This window comes from Benincasa hispida, chromosome 1, assembly GCF_009727055.1.
Source record: "Benincasa hispida cultivar B227 chromosome 1, ASM972705v1, whole genome shotgun sequence".
NCBI lineage: Eukaryota > Viridiplantae > Streptophyta > Magnoliopsida > Cucurbitales > Cucurbitaceae > Benincasa > Benincasa hispida.
Window position 1 is genome coordinate 95,855,837 of NC_052349.1, and position 10,689 is coordinate 95,866,525.

A 10,689-nucleotide genomic window follows, 5' to 3' on the forward strand; every position below is an offset into this window, starting at 1 on the left:
CAAAAAAACCAATCAACTCAACCCAAACGATTCAATTTGGTTGGTTATGAACTCTTCTAGGTTGGATTGGGTTCAAATAAATAAAAATTTTATGGGTTTGGTTGGTTTATGGGTCATCTGAAATAACTCAAACCAATCTGAACCAACCCGAACTATATTATTTAATTTAAATATAATTTTTTTTTTGCTTATGTACAATTATATAATATATATATATAAATATATTTGTTTCTTTAATTTTATCAATTTTTTGGTTTATTCTTCACCCACTCTTAAAATAAGTTTTTTCTTTTTTTACATTTTGAAAAAAGATTATACATTATATAAATTGAAATTGAGTTGTTAATCTTAATTCATATATGAAAATAGTTATATCGAACTTTTACGTATTAACATTTTACTTTCTTTTATAACAAAAATTTAAATAAATGACCCAAGTAACTCAAACCAACCCAATCCAAATGTTTCATGGTTGGGTTAGGTCTATTTTTTAACAAGGGTTATTTGGGTTGAAGAAATTTACAATCTAAATAATTAGATTGAGTTTAAAAGTCCTTCAACCCAACCCAACCGTCCACAAACATGCCTATTGGATAGTACGAGTTCTGATTGTGGGCTCAATTAAACATCCCTAAACCAATTATCAATCTTAAAAAGTATTTTATTTTTACTCATGTTACACTTATTTTTACATATACTTATTTTTGTTTTATTTTATTTTATGATTTTTCTGGTTAATTTATTCCCAACAACTACTAAAATAATTTTTTAGTACTTTGAAAAAAAAAATTATAATATAAATTAAAATTTAATCTTAATTCAATATATAAAAATAATTAAATACAATTTTTACATATTGGCATATTATTTATTTTTAAAATAAAAAATTAAATAAATGACCCACTAACTTAATCCAACTGAACCCAAATGTTTTGTAGTTGGGTTGGGTTGTGGGATGGGTGGAGCTATAAATAATGATGATTTAAGTTGAAGAAATTTACAACTTAAAAATTGGGATGAATCTAAAAAATATTTCAACTCGATCTAACCTAACCCACAAACATCCTTAATTTGAAAGATTTTCAATTAATCATTTCAAGTTGCAAACAACTTCTTTTTAAACCAATATAATGGTTTAAAGTGTTTTTTTTTATTTTTTATTTATTAGTAGTTTAAAACCATTGAAGAAGCTATATCAACCGTTAAATAATTCTTTCAAAAACATGTAGAACTATGGCAATGTATTTTCTAAAAAAAGAAGAAGAAGAAGGATAATGACATTGTCTTTATCTAAAATAAATTTCATGTGCGCTAAAAAAAATCATATTAAACATCTGTCCTATTGTTTTTGATACATCAATTGAGATCAGATCTTTGACCTTAAAAGAATAAGATCATATCAATTATCATTAAGCGAAGCTCACTTTAACTAAACTTTACACAATTTAATATATATAAGTGATATTTTTTTAAATGATTCGTAACATGAAAACCTAATAATAGATTAATAGGTAAAATTCTCGTGTATAAGGTTTACTTATTAATATATTTTGGAAAATTTGTACCGATAACCCAAAAATATGACAATTTTTTTTTTAAAAAAAAACGAATGACCCTTTACTGACATCAAATTCAAATACCAAAATATACTCGCATGCACGCGAAAAAGCATCTTGCTCTCACTCTCTCGCTTGGTATCTCTCTCGCTCTCTCTCTCTCTCTTTTCTTTTCTTCACTCACAAATCACTATTCTCTCTATATATCTCTCGGTCTCTCTCAGTCTCTCTCTTCCTTTCCTTACTCACAAAATCACTCATCTCTCTCACTCACACTCTTGCTCATCAGAGTTGGTTGCATCGGAGCTACTTGCGTGGACTCATCATGGCAAAGAGGAAGAAGAAGAAGTCGGATAAGCAAAGACAATGCATAGAGGAAGAAAATAAGAGAGGGAGAAAGATGAGGAACTCAATGCGAAAGAAGAAGAGGAAAAAGAAAAAAAATATATTAAGAAATTAAGAACAATACCATAACTTCACGTGATAGTGACATTAACAAAGAGTCATTTGACATTTTTTTCAATAACGGAATCATTTACCATTTTGAGCCTTTAAAATAATTTTTTTTGTGCCATTATTCCATATATAGTTTTTTTTAGATAAACAACAAACCAGAAATTACGTGATAGTGGAGTAGTCCCTAGCAATCACATTGGAAACCTCATAAGGCCAATCCTCCAACTAAACTTATGTATAAGGTTTATTATAAATTGTTGTTTTAGAGTTAAAAATGATTCTCAAAATTGAATCCTGTCTTAAAATAAGTTTTCTCATAAATTTAATTTCATTTTTAATAAAATAAATTACAAAAGAATCGTGTATATTTTGAATATAGTTTTTTTCCCTATTTTTTTCAAATCAATTTTATTCCATGTTCAGTCAAACTTTATTCATTAATTCATATTTTAGCGGTTTTAGCAATCTTTCAAAGTTATTCTTTAGTCTAAAAAGATGTTTTTATTCTCTCTCATTGGTGAATCACTATGAGGATGTTAGAGAATAGTTGATTGCGTTGTTGGTTTTCTTGTCTTAAAAAACCATACAAATCGATAATGCTAATTTTAGAAACTAGTTTTTTTTTTTAAAAAAAAAAAAAAAAAAAACTCATTAATAAGGGACTAACTAACCACAACCAAAGTCCTCACTAAGAACAAAGAACATATAACATGAGAAATCGGAAAACCACAAAATCCCTTGGCCTTCTAATCTAAACGAAGAAGAAGACTGGGCATAAAAAAAATTAAACACAACTCGCACAAAGAGAGTGAGTAACAAAATTGTATGAAATTATTTGATGTCGATTTTAGCAATTGTATGGAATTATTTTGCGTAAAGAGAGTTAAGTAGTGAAATTGTATGAATTAAACACCGCTCGCATAAGAATTATTTCATGCTAACTTTGAAGTTAACCCATTATAAACATATGACCAATATTTTAAACATCAATGTCAACAAAAATGTCGAAAAGTCAATTCTATAGAATTATTATAGACATTGATTATATTTTTTTAAGTTAAATATACAAAATAAAAAAAATGTATTAAAAACATTTAAACTAACAAAGAATGAATTACCTCAAACTTAGTAAGTATTAGAAATTGAAACCTTCATATTTAAAAGGCATTACAATTTTAACCATCTAATAAGTTATTCCACGAAAAATGAAACAAGTTTTCATATATGTTAAATAAATGACAAAATATATTTGTATGATAGTGAAATTAAGTGCCACACAGAACCTACAGTGAACATTTTTTTTAGATTGAAATTTGTGAAATTTGATAAAGTTATTACATAGTTAATTATGTCTCGATCAAACTTATTTTTAGTTTTATTGAAATTAATGAATTTATTCATATATTTAAATTAATAGACAAACAAGTGAAAATTGAAAATGGTTTAGGGGTAAAAGTTGATTAGTAATTTTCTATTGATTTTTCTTTTATATGTTGAATAAACTTTTTACAATAGGGTGAAAATGTGAATTCACTTTTATATGTTGATGCCAAGTCACGAAGCCATGAAAAATGTGGATAATATATATATATATATATATATATGATGGAAATTAAATACCACGTGGAATGGGACTAAAATAATGATTTGGTTTTGGTTTACATTATTCATTCCAGAAAGCAGGGGAAAAACCTAAGTGGTCCTACATGGCAGGTTACGATTGGGTGAAATCCAAGTGGCGGGCGGTGATTGGTCCGTTGGTGAGAAGAACACGTCGGCAAACGTAGTGAATGGGAGAGTGGAATTGTGAGTCGAAGACGACTTCAGTCTTGAATTCTAAAGAGAGCTAAATATAGATAGACATGAAGAAGAGAAAGAAACAAGGAAGAAAGGAAGTTTATATTTATTATTGCGTGAATTCGAGGAACACAATAGAATAATAAAATATAATATTAAAGTAAATAAAATATAATATATAAATAAATAAAATAACACAATAAAAAATGAGAAAATTCTCAAAATTCTCCAATTTCTCTGATTTGTATGGAATTTGCCCATGTGTGTGTGATTTTAAGATCTACCAAACGTCACTATTTATATGCAAAGTGACAAGTAGGACGTGGACTTACATGTAGCATAAATAATTATGAGGCACATGGACAACATGAAGAGTGACACATGGCTTTTGGGACACAATGACATCTATTTGTTATTATAATATTCATAATACTCCCCCTTAGATGCCTATATTATGAAATATATCTCGTAAAAATCTTACTAGGAAAAACTCAATGGGAAAAAACCCTAGTGAAGAAAAAAAATATACATATTTCATATAATATATACTCCTAAAAGAATACAATATATTTACTCCCCTCGTGAAAACATCACTTAGATTTCTGAGTCACCGTTTTTCAATATTGTGCACCAATTTTTCAAAAGTTACGGTCAGTAATATCTTTGTAAATAAGTCTATCAGATTATCCTTTGAACAAATTTATTGTACAGTGATGACGTCATTTTCTTCGAGATCATGAGTGTGGAAAGTCTTTGGTGAAATATGTTTCGTTCTATCTCCTTTAATAGATCCTCATTTGATTTGAGCTATGCAAGCTGTGTTGTCTTCGTATAATATTGTTGGAAGATATTTATTAGAAAACAAGCCACACGTTTCATGAATGTGCTGAGTCATTGACCTTAACCATACACATTCTCGACTAGCCTCGTGAATTGAAAGATTTCAGCATGATTTGAGAAGTGGCCGTTATAGTCTGTTTCACTGACCGCCATGATATAACAGTTTCTCCACATGTGAACAGGTAACCTATTTAAGATCTAACTTTATGTGGATCAGATAAATATCCAAAATCTGCATAACCAACTATATCAAAATTTTATTTATTTGAATAAAACAAACCCATACCGATTGTTCATCGGAGATAACAGAGTATACACTTAATTTTGTTGCAATGTCTTTTTGTAGGAGAATAACTATATCTAACTAATAAATTTACTGAGAATGCAATATCTAGTCTTGTATTATTAGCAAGATATATAAATGCACCAGTTGCATTAAGATATGATGATTCATGACCAAAAAGTTTTTCATTATCTTCTCGAGGTCGAAATATATCTTTCTTGATATCCAATGAACGGACTTCCATTGGAATATTTAATGGATGTGCTTGTCCATATAAAATCTTTTCAAAATTTTTCCTGTATAAGTTGACTGGTGAATAAATATTTCGTCTGCTAAATGCTTAATTTGCAAACCAAGGCAAAATTTTGTTTTTTCTAGATCTTTCATCTTAAATTCTTTCTTAAAATATTCTATTGCATTTGAAAGCTCTTCAGGAGTTTCAATTATATTCAAGTCATCAACATATACATTTACAATAGCAAATTCTAATTGTGATTTCTTTATAAAAGCACATAGACATATTCGATTATTTTGATATCCTTCTTTCAAAAAATATCCATTCAGGTGATTGTAACACATCCGTTCTGATTGTTTCAATCCATATAGTGATCTCTGTAACTTTATTGAATACAATTCTTGGGAATTTGATGTATATGTTTCAGGTACCTTAATTCCTTATGGTATTCTCATACAAATATCATTATCAAGAAATCCATATAAATATGTTGTGACTACATCCATAAGATGCATATCCAGATTTTTTTACACATCGAGCCAATTAAATATTTTAGTGTAATTGTATTCACCACTGGAAAATATGTCTCTTCACAATTAATACCAAGTCTTTGCGAAAAAACTTGTGTAACTAATATTGCTTTATATCTTGTGACCTCATTATTTTCATTTATTTTCCTTACAAATACTCATTTGTATCACATAGGTTTAACACCTTCTGGTGTTCGAACTACTAGTCCAAAAACCTAATGTTTTGAAAGTAAGTTTAATTCTGCCTCGATTGCTTCTTTCCACTAAAGTCAATCTTTTCTATATCAACATTCTTCAACAGATTTAGGTTAAGGATCCTCATTTTCAGATATAATATCAAGAGCAATATTATACGCAAAAATATTGTCAATAATTACATTAGTACGATTCCATCTTTTTCCTGACATGACATAATTTATTGAAATCTCATTATTATCTTTAGGTATTTCACCTTCCTCACTAGTCATGTCGAAAACTTCGTCATAGGTATTTACATCTTCAACCAAGTTTTTTTCACTATTAATTATTTTTCGTTTTCGAGGATTTTTATCTTTAGAACCCACTGGTCTACCATTCTGGCGTGTTCCAGACTCATTAGTGACAACTTGTTGTGTTGAGATATCATTTTTTTATGAAACATTTGCAGCTAGTATATGTGACTTAGTTACTTTCTTTGCATCTATAAATGCATCTGGTAATTGATTTGTTATGTTTTGCAAATGAATTATTTTCTGAACATCAAGTTCACAATGATCTGTATGGGGATCTAAATGAGAATAACGATGCATTCCATGTAATTTCTTTTTTCAATTTTTTAATTCTTCCCCCTTAATGCTAGAAAATTTATCTCATTAAAATGACAATCAACAAATCGTGTAGTAAATACATTACCCATCAAGGGTTCAAGATATTTAATAATTAATATGGAATCATATCCAACATATATTCTCAACCTCCTTTGAGGACCCATCTTAGTACATTGTGGTAGAGCAATTGGAACATATACTGCACATCCAAAAATTCTCATAAGGGAAATATTTGACCCATGACCATAAGCTAATTGTAATGGCAAGTATTTATGATAAACTATTGGCCTAATGTGTAAAGTGACGCTGCATGCAAAATAGTATGTCCCCATACAAATGAAAGAAGCTTAGCTCTCACAAGTAATGATTTTGTAATTAATTGCAAACGTTTTATAAATGATTATGCTAAACCATTTTGTGTATGAACGAGAGCTATTTGATGTACAACATTTATCCTAATTGACATACAATAATTATTAAAAGCTTGGGATGTACATTCACCAGTATTATCAAGACGAATGGTCTTAATTGTATAATCAGGAAATTATGCTCTTAACTTAATTATTTGAGCAAGTAATCTTGCAAATGCAAGATTTCAACTTGATAATAAACACACATGTGACCATCTACTGGATGCATATATTAATACTATAAAATATCTAAATGGTCCACTTTGTGGGTTAATAGGTCCACATATATCACCATGAATTCGTTCTAAAAATTGTTGGGATTGGTGTCCTAATTCTCCCGAAGTCTCGTTGTTTGTAATGATACACATTGTTTTATGAATAAAATAACTGTTATTTCATTCTGACATTTACTTATATTCAATAAACAAAGCTCCATGGTTATCTTATGTAAACTTAAGCATGTATATGCGATATACAAGTGGATCATGACTTAAGTGATAACCTAAATAGGTCTATAGTATAAGGATTAAGGTGGTATACCTGATCCTTGTGACACTACGGATACAACCCGCTTTGTAGAGGTTTGCAAGAGTTGTAAACTACTATAGATGGTAGATCCTGACCATTCATATGGAGATGTCCGAGCGGGCGTGTCCTATACAAAGGACCACGAGATAACTAGACTCTATATATAATGTCGTTGATACTAGAGATTTACATCTCACCTAGACGACCATAGGTGACACGACCTCAATCTTGAGTGTTTTGGGAACTCCTACCTTTGAGGGCGGTACTTTGATTAGTATGGGTGAGAGTGACGAAATTGCCAACTCAACATGCCTATCTTTTTGGGAACTTGTCTGATCTGGGAGCTGGGAACTCAATACACAAGATGAAATTCACTCCTTTCCTAAAGTAGGAATAAGTAGAGAGATTGCTCCCTTAGGGGCTGATTCCGGGGCTTGAACATAATGGCCACAAATTTTCTTTGGAAGAAAGGACTCAGTCATAGTAGGACTATGACTTATGTTCATTAGAGGGATCGGTGGTACTTAAAGAGTTAGATGTAACTCCAAGAGCATAACGGTTATTGGCCGAGCTGTACTTACGAGCGATCTATGAAGGGTTATTGCACTGTTGATTGGTTAAGATAGACACATAATATATCTGTGGTAAGGAGAGTTCAGCTGTCAATCTTTAGTGGAGTGCCTGGTAGTTAACGGATGGTGGATCCCATGACTAAAGAGTTTAGTCAGTTATTCATGTACCGTTGGAGCTTCGAGCTACAGGTCCATAAGGTTCCCTTGGTAGCTCAATGGATTCAGTTAAAGACCAGTGTTTGGGTTAATTTGAAATGTTCAAATTGACAAGAGGAAGTTCGATTATATATGATATAATTGGACTGGTTAATTATATATGATATAATTGGCTGAATGTATGAGATACATTATTTTGGAGGAAATTAGATATAAATATGATTTATATCAAGTAGAGGAGAAAATACTATAGTAAATATGTGATATCAAACTACAGGTTAAAAATATAATATGATTATATTTATTAATATTTTAGTTGGTTAATTATATGATAATTAACCCAAAAATCACGTTTGGATGTGGGTTAGTGGGGCAGCGTCGTTTATTGTAACCGATGAATTAAAATGAAAATAGTTTTCATTTTGAATTGTCCGTCCGACAAAAAGAAAAATAGATCGCACTGATGAAAAGTAATCGATCGCTTAAGTATTTCAAGAGCCTATATGATAGCCACTATTCGCCTAAACGATTGTACACCTCGCGCCTAAACGATCGCACACTAGTTCCTACACGATCAGATAGCTTCCCTAAATGATCGTAGTGTGTGTCGAGTTTGCTAAACAATCGTATACCATTTCCTAAACGATCGTTCTGTAAAACCTATATGATCGTATAGTTTATCCTAAACGATAAGCATCGTGCTATGCGATAGCGCCTTTTTCCCTCCCACTTGCTTATCGCCTACATGATATGGTCTTCCTCCTTCCTCTATCAAATTCACCAAAGACCACGCTTTGAGAATACCTGGGGCTCTTTTCTGGTGGTGTCGTCCCCGTTGCGTTCATGAGTTCACGGTTGTTCGTGTTGCTTCAGTCAATGCATCTGTTCGGGTGTTGGTTGATCGGGTAGAGATTTTCGCTGCATTGAGTTTCGAAGATTGAAGATTATCTTCAACTGGTATTATAACTCTCTCCCTTATTTATTTTTGTTCAAAGCTTGTCGTTAATTAAGATTTGTTTGCATAACTGTGCGTTTGAATGTATATTGTTGTATTTTGGTCATTGTTAAATTGGAGCGATCTGAACACGCTCATGGAACTCTTCGGTAAGAGATCCTTCAAATAGGATTTACTAAGCGATAGCTTGGAGTAAGGTAAACGATTGTGGAGTGTTAGTAGGCGATAGACACTCAACTAAGCGATAAGCTAAACGATCGCATAGCTTTTGCTAGATGATCGCTTAGCTTTTCCTAAACGATTGGGCATCGACCTATACGATAGGTTCTGCTATCTCCTACTTACTCAATTATTTATACGATTGTGTTTCCTCCGGTCTTCTGCCTCAAACCAAGTCCACACAGAGCCACCCTCTCGATTCTCACACCGAGAATACCAAGGTAGCCTTCTTGATGGTGCCATACTCAACTCGACACTATCGAGGTTCTGTGGAGGCCGTTCGTGTTTTTTGGGGCGTTCGTGACCTAGGCGATCGCTAAGTTCAAGTGCGCGGTGTTCGTGTTGTGTAGCGGTCGTGTTTGACAAACGCTCGTTGTTGCTGTGATCGAGCGTTCGTGATTAAGGAGCATTGTGATGAGTTTGCAAAAGTGTATAGCGTTTGTCCTTGATCTTTTGTTTATCATGCTGTAATTTCTGTAATTAATGCATAATCGTATATTTATGTTTGAGATTGTAATTGTAAAGTTCATATACGATTGTAATTTGGAATAATCTTTCCACTGCTCATGGAAATCCTTTTGTTCGATTTCCTTAAAAAATGTAGGTGATTCAATTTCCACTTTACCTAGTGATAGTCTAATTATCAATTTTTCTTGAGAGAAAATATCACATGATAATTCATTAGATTGAAGAATCTTCTTGCTCTTCAATGGATGTCCATTTGAATTTTCAATAATTCTTCTCATCATTATAGATTCTGGATGACCCAATCAGTCATGTCAAATTATAAATATGTATGGATTCACAAACTTCAGGTTCATTGTTGCATGTATTTCAATTACTTGTATATGAGTATAATATAATCCAGAAGATAAAACAGACAACTCTTCTAATATATGTTTTTCATTTGAGATAGTGGATATGATATATAGATATTCTACATTATTCTTACTATCAGTCTCAATATGAAAGCCGTTGCAACGTATATCTTTACAATTTAGAAGATTTCTCTTTGATTGACCAGAGAACAATGCATTATCAATTGTAAATTTTGTTCCTCTAGGCAAAATAGTATTTACTTTTCCAAAACCTTCTATCAGATTTGCAGAACCTGATATCGTATTGATTTTTGCTTCCAATATTGTCAGTTTGGAAAAATATTTTTTTAGTAAGTATTGTATGTGCAGTTGAACTGTCTGCTAAACATAGATCTTCTTTGCTCATTTTTTAAATACCCAACTTATGAAAATGATCCATGTTTCTTCATTAAAAGAAAACAATTATAATAAGAAAAACAACACTTAAAATATACAAAAGTTACTAAAAATATATGAAGATGGATTAAA